Source organism: Argentina anserina, chromosome 7 (assembly GCF_933775445.1).
Source record: "Argentina anserina chromosome 7, drPotAnse1.1, whole genome shotgun sequence".
Classification (NCBI taxonomy): domain Eukaryota; kingdom Viridiplantae; phylum Streptophyta; class Magnoliopsida; order Rosales; family Rosaceae; genus Argentina; species Argentina anserina.
This window is the reverse complement of record NC_065878.1, coordinates 8,675,683-8,690,928: the sequence shown is the minus strand read 5'-3', so window position 1 is coordinate 8,690,928 and position 15,246 is coordinate 8,675,683. Positions and strand designations below refer to the sequence as shown.

Below are 15,246 nucleotides of genomic sequence, written 5' to 3'. Positions count from 1 at the left end.
CAGAACATCGCAGGTGACCATAAATAGTTATCCTGCCATGTATTTATGGCTATAACAAAATTAAGGTTTTTTTATGGGTTGTACCATCTGGTGTCACATAAGAAACAACTTGGTCTGAACAACCTACGCAATTGCTAATTCCAGATCAAGAACTTGCATTTATATTGCAATTTAGTGGTTGATTTGTGAAAGGTAGGGTTTTGTGATATAATTTATAGAGAAAATGAAGAAGAAGCAAAAGATAAAGAGAGCTATTTGATTAATTGAAGAGAAATCTGTTACAGAGAACTATATAAAGGTTTGGACAACATCAAGATAATAATGACACGTGTCAGGTAACGCTGAGACTAAAAACCCGCTTAATAGAGCCTAAACATCATATTAAGCTAATGAAATCTAACAATTTGTACAATTCTGAGTCTTCAAAATATTCAACCACAACCACAATTATCCACATTGTCAAATCTCAGGGAAAATTTCACTATCCAAATTTGAGCTCAACCTAGCACTGCACTCGACTACTTGTATATCAAGATAAGTAAAACCAATTTTCTGCCAATCTAACAATACTTTCTATACCTAAGAGCACTTATCGGTGGGTTGTCAACCAACCACCCCATTGAGAACATCTGATTAGCTTATCTTTTCACAGTAGCAGGAAAATGATCATACATACTTGGCTCTAAGGTTGGAGGATTCTCAAACTTGCCAGCCAGGCCTGTTAGACAACTATTCACTAATTCTTAGTTTATTGTTTAGTTACTAGCAATGTTGCCCGCGCTTTGCTGCGGGTTGTGAACACAGGTACTATAACTCCATTTATTCAATTGATGTTGTTATGATTAACAAACTTATGATATAGTATAGATTATTACTTACAACCTGAACATATCATTCTCAAATACTCATTTATATATTTAGGAGTGTATCCAGTGGAGAAGTTCCACCAAGTTCACAGATTATTACTTACAACTCAAACAAAAAAACATATAATAGTTGGGTCGTTCCTTTATCTATTTATATGTGTGGTCTGAGCGAAATCCATGTCAAGCTCCTCCAGCAATTCCCTTAATCCTTCTTGTTTTCAATAGAACAAATCTCTCGATTTTGAGCTTTGTCCTGAATCTTGATAATATAAATGGAGTAAATGAGTCCCACTGTGATTAAATAAAAACATATAACAGATGTTTTAAAAAGAATCTCAATCATTGTTATCCCCATTTTTTTGTTTTTCCAATCTCGTAAACGATCATCTCAGATTCTCAGTTAATGACAATAATTAAAGACACCCAAATCTATACAGACGTCATTGCAAATGGAAAAGAAAATTTACTGCATCAATTGAGATACCACAAAAGTTTACCTCAGACTAAATTGTCTTGTCATTTCAGCTTTCCATGCGTATACAAATTTCAAGCTGGTCTCTTGTACCGGCTTGTGTCAAAATCTACAGGAAAAAACATTGAATTACTATAATGGGAAAATTTTAATATTATTAGTAATTTAGTATACAACAAACAGAGCAAATTCACATTTATTAACTGTAAAACATGAAGCTTACACAATCCTTCCATGAACCTTTTATTACGGACTTGAGTATCTATTAACTACTACAAATTTACAGTTTTCATCGATTTCCAAAACACATAAAAGCAATTGTTACATTTGTGATTTTCACCGTCATTTGATCTTTGGATCTTTAATTTTTCAGCCGATGTGTTAATGTTATCTATTTAACTTCCTATCAGAACATCCCCACAATTCCTTATTCAATTTGACAACCAACTTTTGGGAGATCCTCTGTACACCACCATCAGAAATTTTAGTTTGAAGGGAAAACCTTTTATCTTAGGCAACTTTTCTCAATAAACTCAAACGTAATACTGCTATAGACAAAGCAGTGAAATAAGTTTGAAACATTGCTATAGCCAAAGAAATGAAATAAGCTTGGCAAATGATTTGGAGAAGTATTTTATATGTTTATCATAAACATGACTCCCCTTAAAAGTTCCATGAATAAAAGTAAACATATATGATCAAATGCCAATACATAATCAATAACTTGCAGGGGTTAAACACAGCTGCTTACTTGATTAAAATTTTGTGGTGCTCAGTTATTCTGACCACAAAACAATTCCAGTACTTTTTGCAAATAATTTCAGAGTAGGCCACAATAGCTATACATCAACAGTCTGTAATAAAAGGAAAAATCCAAAATGAACTTCAAGTTCTATAAGCATGACTAAACTGATTAATGAATAACCATCTCCCTTTCACAATATAAATTTCAGAGAACAATAGTTCCTAAAAAAATCTTTACCATTTAGTCAAGGATGATTATAAAATAATTGCCAAACCCAAACCACCTAATCAGACAGTGAAACCTAATGTCAACCATTATGTTCCCTTATGGTACAAATATGGTTTTAAAACATCATCTATAGTACTCTTGGTTATACAGAGAATTGAAAAATCAAACACAAACTTTATATGATGCAATATATCAGGAGATCCAGTACACCTTTGGTGAAGTTCTAATAGATTAGCAGCAAGAATATAAGACAAAGAAAAACAATATAGATTTTAATTAAGCAACACATTTGATAACGAAAACAGAACCACTTACTTATGAGGCATAAGTCTTGCATAAGTCTTAATCATTACCTTAGTTTTGTTAAATAGTTTAGATCAAAGGCATATAAGATGGGTAGACTGGTGCACAACATCATGACTAAATGACGCCCTGAGAACTTGACAGTTGTTAGATATCTATATCATAATGATACAATGACACGATAAGGGGAGTATTAATGGTGAAATCAATACAACATCTATCTCACCTCTTACCGTTGAATTGGTCACAAGAAAGAACAACTTATTAGAGATTACAGCTTGGTAGGTTGCAGCAGCAAGGGCCAGATCTGTCCAGGGAAGAAAACTGAATTAATCAAGAACTAAATTAAGAATTGACATTTTTTTAAATATAGCTCGGGTATGAAGAACTCATCCTCTTCTTTCATTCTTCTGTCTCTCCCTCCTCATTACTTGACTTTTGACTCTGAATTAATATGACAGAATCACACAATAAGCTAGAATATAGTAAATTAATATCACAACCTATAAAAAACCTTACCCATGTGACCTTATAAGCTATCAAGAATTCTACCCAGAACGATTAAGACTGAACCAAATTGGATATTAAAGATTAGAATTTCATGTGCAATGACTCTGATAAGTTGTACAGTTGTATTTTTTGTGGATAGGACTGTAAGCAAACATTGTATGATTTTATCACTGTGAGGCAAAGAAGGCAAATTGACTTTTAAATTTTTATAGTTGAAGCTGCTTATTTTGTAGGACAAATTATGTAGTTTGTTTTACAAAATGGCTAAATCACTGTGCTTAGATCTGAATGACAAATGTCTAGTTAATGTAAGATGTGGTCACTGTACAAACCAATTTTTCGAAAGGGAAAACTAAAACTATATCATTGTTCTAACTATTGAAATAATAATATCAAAACTCAAATTAATAGGCAAGCCAATAAATTCGACACTCCATATTTAAGATGTAATTGGAAACCAATCCATTCCAATTACAGCACGTCGGTTTCCCTCTTCATTCTTTAGTTATGATTATTATGATGTTAATTCGAATAAGTATGAATTTGATTGTGTGATTGGGTTGGTTAAGCTGAATTTGTGATTGTTAGTCCTTGTGGTAGGTTGTAAGGACAATGAAAGTATTTGATGACAAAGGTAAACTGGAGACTGTGGGATTCCTGAATCTGGTAAGGGTGTATTACTAATTGATGACTGTGTGTGATTTTTCAATCTATTCGTTTAAGGCCACCTGTCTACCCGTTGTGATGGACATGATTTATTTCAGTTTATGCAGCGCGAGTGTGGTGGCATTAAAACAGCTTGTTATCCCAGAGATTTCAAATCAACATGCGAATCCCCATCAATCACTCAGATTGCACCAGTGGAGGAAATGGGATTTGGGCCACTTATGAAGATCGGGTGCTTAAATCTTAAATGGGAGTTGTGCGAAATGGTTGTTGATAACCTTGAAGTCCAAGGCAAAATGTGCAGCATAAAGATTAATGGGAGTTATGTCCCGGTAAGTGTTGCGGACTTTGGACGTGTAATGGGTATAAAGAATTATGGATCAGCTGTCGTTAGTGACTTTCCTGATGTTGTAGATGATCCATATCTGAGAGGACTGCAACTTTCTGGGGATAATGGAGACACAATTGCTGAGAGGTTGAAGCATGCACTATGTAGGAATGAGGAAGCAGACGATGAATTTAGAAAATTATTTGTCGTGTATGCTCTATTTACATTTTTATGCCCCAACATGCCAGACAAGGTAGAAAAGAAAATTGCAGCTGCAATGCGCGACATCCCAAACATTAGTGGGAAAAATTGGGCGACATTTTGCTTTGAACACCTATTGCAGGGTGTTGTTGAGTACAAAGATAAAAGGTGTGGTTATATGAGGGGATGCATAGTTATTATATTTCGATTTAATTGTGGATCAAAGTGTGGTAGACATTGATATATCAGTTGACCCTATAGTTGCATGGAGCAGAAAGAAGTGCAAGGAAATTTTAGAATGGATAAGAGGACAAGGCGGATTCCACAGCAAATCAATTTGTGCTGCCGCAAGCCGTGGTATGAAAGTAAGTTGCAATAATTCAGAAGTTATTACTTCCCCTATAGAAGTAGTTACAGTAATGCACGAAATAGAGATTATTGAAAAAGAAGTTTTGAAGATGAACTCAATGTTGGATAACCTTGAGGGTAAGATTGAGGAAGTTACAAATAATGTCACAGAAATAAATAAAATGGCTGCTCTGATGACGGAAACAAGGATCAGATGTGTTTTTGTGGAAGCGGGGGAATTTTTGTTTTATAAGGCGGGGAAGTATTCACCAGTAATTGAGGAACTAACTTACAATAGCCTTAACGATGGAACAGAAGAGGTGGGCATAATTATACACCCACTAATATTTTTGTTTATTACGCCATTCATTTATGAATTGCAAGTCCTTTGGTGGATGGTAGCATTTTTCGGGTGTTCCCCTACACCCTAGTAGTAGGAAAAATTTCTATTTGCATACATATTTTATGATGGGAATAATTGACTTTGCTTCATGGTAGGAAATGGCATGTGATGGAGCGGGAAATCGAGGTGGAGGTGAAACAGAGCATGATCCTTATGGGAATGAGCACGGTGCATTTATAAATGACAACCTCGTTTTCCCATTTGCTGGGGAAATGTCTCCCACTAATTTGCAAATAATGAGATTTTTGTTCATCCAGTCTGACCGAGCAGAAGAAATTTCAAGGTAAAATTCAAACTAAATGACGCAAAATCTGACGTGTCACCGTCCGATAGGAAATATTTTTAATTTAGTTTTGTGATTGAAATTTATAAATAACGACCTGAAAGGGACGTAATTGCTCGTTACGGTGAATTTGTCATGAACAAGGAGGATTTTTGGTGTATTAGACCGGACAACCGAATAACGAGAAAGGTATATTTGATATTTTTGACGCAGTTTGCGTACATTGTTTCTCAATCAATATAGATATAATTATTACCTTGTTGTTTATGGATAATGTAAGGTGATGAACCTGTGTGCCGCATACTCATATGAAACTGAGTCCACTTCGTGGTTTTTCCCCTCCAATTTCAGTGTAGATATATAATATACGAATTTATGTAATTTCTAACGTTTAACTAAAACACGTTTCATTATAATTGTATTATTTATCTATCACCTTCTCAGGAACAAATCGGCCTATCACAAAAATAATTGGGAGCTGGGCCTTCATTGGGTATCATTATAAGGGATTGCGGTCTCCACAGGTTCAATAGGCAGTTGAAACGGTGTTCCAAGGTATAACCTCACGCATTATCTAAATCTGAATATGATGTAGTATAGCTATTGTTAATGGGCTGGTGTAAACTTTGTGCATATTTTTATTCCTGTACATGATGACAATTTGGAGCGTTGGTTTTTGGTTGTAATCAAATTGGGTGAGAAGGTTGTGGAGATATGGGATGGTTGTTCGGATCCTGCATCATCAATTCCGCGGCGTGAAAAAGCAAAAGCCGTGGTAATTATTTCAGTCTTGTGTCATGTTTTAACTATTTGACATTTTTATCTACTAGGATTTTGACAACTACGACCTTTAATTTCAACGCATGTCCAATTGGTACAAAAAGTGTTTGCCAGTGATATGAAAAAACCCGGGGATATATATTATAATTTACCAATGTTTGATTTCACAGTTGGATCTAACTGTCCATTGATGACCGACGATTATGATACTGGCGTTTGTTTGATAAGGAACATGCAATGTTATGGCAATCCCTGGTTTGAAAGGGTATGAGTTGTTAATCCTAACATATTTTTTTGTCTTTCCCAACTCTCACCGCATTAAATGAATACCATCTTCTATATTTGATTGTCGATTGAATTTCTCGACAGTTTCAGTCTAACAAGGAGAGGAGTGTAATAGCCCTCGGAATTGTGAAAAATCAGAAGAATGAGGAATTAAAGTCAGTTGCTGCAGCCCTTGGTTTGTCTATGAAGGCTTTATTGCAGGAGCATGTCAGTATTGGGGAAGGTGACAACCAAGTGAGGCCTAATCAACCCGGTGAAAACATTAGTAATGGCCAACACTATGTTATTGACAAAAAGGTTCCTACAGGGTGGAAGTTACGGTCGCACCGCAAGCGGAAGGATCGCGTGTGATTTGGTACTTTTTATTGGCCACATAAGAAACTACCGGTTAGGGCATGGATTTTGTAGGTCGTGTTGTGTAATGATTTTTTCTTTGTGCTGATACAAGTAAAGTGTTTTGCCGAAACCTTTGTCTGTGTTGTTTAAAAATTCAACTATCAAGTCCACAGCCTTTTTAGAAGTCGTTGTAGTTCGTACATGTTTATGAGTCAAGTTATGCTTCTTCTAGTAATTAATATTGGCCGACTGAATCAAAATATTAGAAGCAACCAGATTGATAGATTTTAACGTGAAATTATAGTGGAGTAGTAGCGATAATAATTGCCCTTATAATATCCTAAAGCTTTCATGATACCAGTGGCGTTTACCTTTTAAACCAAGTTTTAACAAACTTACCTCTTCCGAATACACTTGAAACAAACAGGTGTAAAGAAAAAAGAAAATAATTTCATTATAATGGATTTCAGCATGCACAAAAGTCCGGCATAACTTGCAGCCCAGTTAATATTGGCCCATTTACTCAGTCTAGAGCAAATAACAGACGTTCATGAGTAATGTATTAGTTAGGCCCAACAGGCAGGCATGGCCATCATCCGAGATATTTTTGCACCGTTTACGCACTTATTCCTTCCCAATATTACCATCCATTTAAAATAATAATTCAGTCATTGTTTGACTAGGGAAAAAAGAAATAAGTTATATGGTCTCAGACAAATTAACACACATAATCATAAAATGCAAAATTACAAATGTGAAAATGTCCAATTAAAAATGTCCTCAATAGGCAATTAGTGCGGTAGCAAGTACCCTTGACCTGCAGTGGGGAAGTGGAACGACATGCAACTGGGTAGGTCTGTTGCCTTATCGAGTTATGAGCATCAAGTTTGTTGTTTCAAGCAGACCTTGTCCGATTTGCCATCCCATGCATGATATCAAACTTTTTTTCTGAACAAGACAAATACCTAGTATTATGTACCAGCACATTGGTTGACATATGAGGGAACCTTGATTCAACCGGCTTCACGTCTTTATAGCAAATTGATGGCTGGGAATTCAGCAGTATTGCATCTGATGCAGATCTGGCACTATCAGTATCTTGGTCAGAAGCGGAAGTGAATCCCGTTCTATTACATGATAATGTATCACCATATTTGTCAGATGTAGCTTTCAAATCACTCTTACCCACCCTCAAACTAGATATGGTAGGTACGCACTTGAATTGGTCAGGGATAGATTTCTGTATATGAATAAATATGAACTATTTTATCCAATTGGAATGGTAACATAGAACATCAATATCCACTTAGTATTGTTTTGTAGCATGACTGGCCCATCACGGCATAATAATCTCATAAGTTAGAATTGTAAAACTCAAATAACAAACCCAGAATAAGCTCATGAATGTTAAGGTAAACGAGGATTACCTCCAATTCACTTTTAGTTGTAAGAAGGTTGTGTAGACTTTGTATTTCCATTTTCTTATCCATCTCATGGATTTCCTAGATAAACAAATTTGATGTTATGTGGGTATTTTAGTTGCACATAAATCCTGAACAATTGTTAAAGTGATAATGATATTCATAGTAATGACATTTAAATTGGTGAAAAAGAAAATTTAATAAACATAGTCCAAAGCGTACCTGAAGATGCTTGATATTCATAAGGATGTTCCTTGCGTCTAGGGACCGGCTTCGTAGAAGTGAAGTTAGTCCTGCGATTTGTAGTAAGAGGCCATTAGCCTTATCTGCCGACACCAGCCACATTGAAAATGAAATTTAATTTTGTCACAAGGATAATGGTCTATGGGAATTCAATTTAGCTACGCACATATGTAAATTTTTTGTTTAGTTCTACATATTTGGAGGTCACATTCTGCGGCAGATCTACCATCTCAATGGTCACACCTGGCTCCAGCGAAACTAGAGTGATTGTACCTGGCGGCATGTTGTATGTCCCCGCCATGTTCATATTCTCTATTCCAACACCGTCATGAGACGGTTCTAATTCTATCAGTGCATTAGGATATTGGTTACATCGTCGACGTTTTGCAAGGGTTTTGTTTCCAGCAACTAATGTTTGGACCTGAGATTGTTGTGTTTTACGGCTACATCGTTTTCCTCCTCGTCGTTTCATTCCTCACCTGACAATCATATTTGCTCATAATTTACTATGGATCAAAAACAACAAAACACCGAACCAAACCACTAGGTTTGTCCAACCACACATCTCTCACCCTCCTAAATAGAGTTTGTGTATTTAACCACTCTGTTGACGCCATAAATTAACATAGTTCCTCCAAATTCATCATATATAATATATAATAAACGTGTTTCCTTGATTAGTAATAAATCCATGAGAAAACAACCCATTAAATTATGCCATTCCTGATTATCATTCATGGTCGTGTGCAGATGAAGGTAATATATTTTGATGAAATTCATTACTCATATAAAAACATTATAATCATTTAAATTGATAAGTAAACACACCTGTTTGTCTCAAACGATAAGATGTATTGGGAACCTTACCTGATTCTAACCCGTCACTGTGGTCGTACCTTGATCCTCGATATATCAGTAAGAACTGGGATATCCAGCCAGATCTACTTTTGAGTTTTCATTAGGGGTGGGCACGGGACGGGATGGGACGGGACGGAGTTCATCCCACGTCCCGTCCCACTCTTTTAAATCGAGACGGGATCGGGACGGGACGAGGGTTTTTAAGAATGCATCCCACTCGAGATTAATCCCGGTTTGGACGGGACTGGACAAATCCCACCTTCCTATAAAATTAAATAAAAACCTATATTTTTACTTTTTCATTAACAAAATAACATTTAATAATGAAATTTTAACTAAAAAAATACATATTATGTTCAAAATATTATAATTTACCATTATTAGTTGATTTGATATAATTTTGGAGTTATTAAGAACATAAGTTAGTTTCATTTTGATACAAATATATAAGAATTTTTATGTTTTCATTAAAGGTGGGACGGGACGGGACGAAGCGGGATCGAAATTATTCGTCCCACGTCCCACCCACTATTATGAAACGGGACGGGATCGGGACGGGACGAACGTTTTTAGACCTCCGTCCCATCCCGTCTCTACGAATTTCGAGACGAAATCGGGATTTTCGTTTTTTATGCCCACCCCTAGTTTTCATAAGATCTCATTCGAATAAGAAGTTGTAAATGTGTGGGTTTAAATGTAAGATGCAAATTACAAACGTGACCTTCGTTTTATTCCTTTCTCCGCATATACATGACGTTCAGTCATTAATTCAAATCAATACATTTAATATACTGCATTTTCTTAGAAAATCAATTTTCCATGACATTCTTTTGTCTGTCTCCAATAACATAATGACAGGCCCTCCTTGTAGTCTAGTTTTGATGTCAAAACTTTCACAAATTTATCAACATTTATAGATAAATACTCAATTATGCATACTATTAATAAATGAAACCCACTTTGACAATCAAAATGCAAGTGAAAATATGTTAATCAACTATAGATTTTTTTTTAAATAAGCGACAAATTGTCACTGATAGGAAAAATATAAGTATAACACAAACATGATCCACACGCATTAGTATTTCGTCAAATTAACATAACCATGTGAAATAAACCAAACAAAGTGTATCAATGTCAATATTATGAATCCTAAGCTTTGAATCCTAAACATAACCCAATAAATGGCATACAAACCTCACTCATTGCTTAGAAGAAACCTTCATCAGAACATTCAGACCATGGCCCACATAGAGAAGCCCAAGTCCATAAGACATGATGATGTGGACACCCAAGAAGATGGATACCCAAGTAGCAGCAAACAACCACAGACTTCTGTCGCCACCATATGTGGCGGTCGACCTAGCACCCAACAAATATTCACCATCAGAACAGGCCCACCAAAATCTAAATGATGTAATAGTTAACAACATACGAATGATGTAATAGTAAAAAAATGATACATGTGAATATATAGGAATAAAAAGTGGTTATAAGTTATCTGAAATAACTTCTATATCCCCACTACTTCCATACTTTTAAGTAATAGAAAAACTAAATTATGAGATGCTGCAATTAAATAAGGTTAGTTTTGGTAAGATATTATATTACCCCAACTTTGATTCTAACTAGAAATTACATACCCAATGGGTGTGTGAGTGGGAAAGCGGGTTGTTATTGAGCGAGTGAATTTGTGATCTCCCGGTTTTCCTCCGCATATACAGAATATTTTTCTTTAATTTTTGGTTTTTAAAATCATAGCCCCTAATTATAAATTGGGAGTTTGTGATAGATGGGTAGATTCTGAAGTTCACAATTTGGTGAAATTCTAACTTCTCATTTTATATTAGTAGAGATACCCACCTCCTCAAGTTTCAAGTTAGGGGGTTTGCAAGAATCGATTCGTAATTTAGAGGTTAGATCCATATTAATTCTAATTCATTCATATATTACTAAACAATATAATATACTTATCTGTAATCATTTCATTAATAATCAATTCAATTCTAAATTAATAAATGTGCCATATGTTTTTGGGTTTTTAGTCTGCTCAAATAAAATTGTTAATTTTACTGCCACTTTTCTAATATATTAATCGCCATTTTTATTAACAATTTTGGCATATGGAATTGCCAAGTTGCTAATTCATTTTGTTTTTACCTTAGATATATTAAACAGCTTAAATTTAAAAAAAATTCATACAGAAAGAGTAAAAATGAGAAAAAATCCACACATGAAGTAATAGTTTCCTTACGCAGTAAAATTTTTCATACAATAACTAATTTCGAGATCTCCTCTTATCAATGAAATTTAGGGGTCACATATTCATGAAATTAAAACAAAAACAATCATACACACATCGGAAAAATACTAGTCGTCAATTAAATGAATTAATCATCTAACCATCGTCTTAAACTCGCATTTTCCAAACATCCATTTCATCCATGTGCTTAGGAAAGGGCTGCTAGGGGTACATCTCAGCATTCCCTTTTATCCGGAAGTCACCCACGATATGTTTCAATGGAGGTTTCCATAGTTGGGCCGTATGGAAAGGCATGTGAATGACATTTTATTTAAAATATTTCAACTATTGTGTCTCCTAATATGGACCATCATTGTATTATAAACCTAAATATATCATTGTGATGACATATGTTAAAACAATTTCAACCGTGCTCCTATATTCAAGCTGTCATTAGACATCCATTCTCAATTATCCCCATACCTTATTAATGACCTCTTAACTTTCGGAGTAGAACTAATATAATAAAATAACCACCTAGTGCATTCATAGGATCAAGCCATTGCTTATGCAATGTCTACCGTTCAAGGTCGCTTTGGACTACATTGCCGGTAAAAAAACCCTAACAAAAGACTTAATCAATAAAACTACATAAACCGATGCACATCAGGCCATTAACTTTGCAAAATTATAGTACTTTTCAGGTAGTTCCCCTGACATTACCATCAATTTTCCCTTTTTCTGCACCATAAACTCCCGTTCACCAATTGCCCTCATTGTGATTACGTCTCCCCGCACAATTCCTTGCGAAGCACAGAACTGTGTCCATCCCCCACCGAGTCTCACACTTACATTGTTCCTGCGTGTTTTAACCCAAGTTTGATCAACTCCTCCTGGTCCAGCCACTAAAACTCGAATGTTATATTCACGGATGTGAGCTCGGAAGAAATGAACCGGAACTGTCTGTACAACATTTCAATACCTTATTATTCATACAATTTCATTTTGTCCACGATTAAAACATTGCAGCCAATACTATATATATACTAAATACACAATAATGATCATGACATTTAATTATGACTTACCGGTGGACTACTCCTAACAACCATTGTGCACTGTGTGGCATCAACCACGACATCTTCGTCATCCTGTTGACCAACTTCCTCTTCATGCTGTTGCTCCTCCCCTTCCAATTGCAAACCCATATCCATTGCCCCAACCTGATTCCCATTATTGGGCTCCTCCAAAACCTCAGCATTAGCAGAAATGTTTTTCTGAAACACACCCTCATCCTCATCCAAACCCTGTACGCCATCCTGAGCGTCACTATCGTCCTCATCACTGCTGCTTTCAGCCACATCAGAATCCAAGCTCGCCATACTCATGTAAGGGTTGATATAGGGGTTCAAATAAGGATTATACTCAATCCTCATGCATGCATGTCTTTCAAAAATAAGCACGTGGAACCTTGATCCTCCCTTGTATCTGAACACTAAAAATTGGTACTCTCCCAATCCATGATCATCCATAAACTCCCTCCATCCAGTTTGCAATTGCAGCCCAAACACCATATCAACTACCTGCACATTACATTGTCTAAGTACTGCACCCTGGACACTGAGGCAGACATTTCTAGATTCGAACATAACCTGATGGGCGTGCCTCCTAAAACCATGAGGTAGGGTCTGCATTACAGTGAAATAAACACATTCTAATAAGTTATCATCCTACAAATAGTTACCTATATTGTAAAAGGAATCAAACTGCTTCAAGTTCTTTGTTGCCTATATTATCCTGTTTTGCATTGTTGTTAAAGTACAACTCATATTCTTCACTCCAACATACTCACAAAACATCTCAATACAGAGCACATCTTCAGAGAAATTAAAACCAATAATTCACCTATAATACCAAGGAACTACACGCAGAGAAATATTCAATGTTAATTACAATGAGACTGTGCACGCAGTATTTCCTTTATGTATATATGACATCAGCTGACAATTTACTCTACTGCAATAATCGGTTCATACAAGACCGGTCCGACATTCAACTCCTCAATTTTACGCCTATGGCCGCACCTAACCTCCATGTGCTTCTTCTTTCTAACCATCTATGTGTATCATGGATCGTTATATTCATTATACACACATTCAACCAAATTTAAATGGTTTGCGACAATCATATACTAATTTCAGCTCAAATGACGTCCTACACGTCCAATGTATTTTCCGGTATGGTGTTCTTTCTCCTGTTCGAATAAACGTCATTTAACCTGCACAAATGCATCGAGGCAGTGGCACCTCAATTAGAGGTGGGTGGCATGGCTTTGGCTTCCCACTATTACCTCCACTTTTTAAGATGTGTGAGGGGCCAGTGACCTTAAAAGGTAGGTACAACTGTTTCTTTGTCGCCGGCCACTTGCAATATTCCGCGTAAGAAGGCAGACACTCTTGAATCAATTGATGAATTAACTTGCGGGGGAATTTTGAGTCAGTTCTGTGGCATCCTTTCCACTCTTCGATGATATAATCCCCGGCGTAGGGCCGGTACTTCCATATATCAAATAAAATCCCATTATCGTCCACTAATGGGAATGAATCTGGTATGGTCCGCATGCCTGTCTCGTGTGCACGATTAATACCATTTAGTATTTCATGATATGTGTTGCATTCCAGCCCTCTCATTTCTTCTCTGTCATGTGGTCGACTCCTTGTTGTCCACATAACGAATGTCCGGATTTCGGTTTTTTCTTGGTAGTTGGTATTGTAATTGTTGCCGCCCGCCATGTCTAAGCAGTCCCCCTGCTGTATCAGCCCCTTGCCAATTTTCCATACACAGCTAAGACATGCAAAATAATTAAACACAGAAATGTACTCATCTCTCTTAACATAGACAGGCTAAGCGTGAAAGTTGTTGGCCAAATAATACCACTAAACTAAACCCCATATTTGTATATGTATATTTTTGTGGCAGTTGCCAATTTCAATAACCTCATGAGTATGTCTATTCCACGCTTTTTAATTTTAATTAAGCCCATATATGTATATAAGTTTACATATCATTTGTAATTACAATCTCATTATCCATTTGCCTCCGCAGTATGTACAACATCAATATACACTATAATCATAATGCATGAGTTCCCGATGCAGATCCAGAGTCATCTCAAATTATAACCATACCCCATTTTTCCGATGCCTTAATGTATAACATGATGTATAGCAAACAATGAACTGCCACACGACAAACTTTGTGCCTCTATAAAACAATTTCATTATCTACCTTAGTTCTCAATTCAAACAACAACTAAAATTCAAAACAGCAAGGGTTACAAATTACTTACAAAGGAACATGCTCTATAGAAGAATGTCTGTTGAAATCCACATCCCCATTAGGTTTTGTGGATGCCTGTGTACGACCAATCCCCTTTCGATGCTTCCCCTATCACCGCTGCCGCCTCAATGTGTTTCCTATCTGTTGTAAATAATGGCTCTGCAATATAGATTACAACTGGGTTGAACAATGAGTGAGGCTACGGGTTGCAAAAGTTCTTTAAAAAAAATGGTTGCAAAAGCCAATGTAACAAGACCCAATGCACCTAACACGGAAAAGACTACACATAATATTTAATTATGTACCTTAACAGTTGTAGAACGTACCTTTTGCAGTTGAGAGGTTGATCTATTTCCCAACATGGTTTATATCTCTGTTTTTCTGGTATG

General features: G+C 36.0%; 1 long non-coding RNA gene across 3 annotated transcripts; it reads right to left on the bottom strand.

The window, feature by feature from the left end:
* Positions 1–873: 873 nt before the first annotated feature.
* On the bottom strand, positions 874–3,590 carry LOC126802557 (uncharacterized). Of its 3 annotated transcripts, none has more exons than XR_007672982.1 (4): positions 2,841–3,590; positions 2,090–2,192; positions 1,364–1,447; positions 874–1,125 (listed from the first exon to the last, which is right to left on the bottom strand). It is a non-coding gene; the product is annotated as an uncharacterized LOC126802557 (long non-coding RNA). The 3 variants fall into 3 exon arrangements; XR_007672983.1 differs by lacking the exon at positions 2,841–3,590 and adding an exon at positions 2,665–2,823; XR_007672981.1 differs by lacking the exon at positions 2,841–3,590 and having other exon boundaries at positions 2,090–2,509.
* Between the last annotated feature and the right edge of the window lie 11,656 nt (positions 3,591–15,246).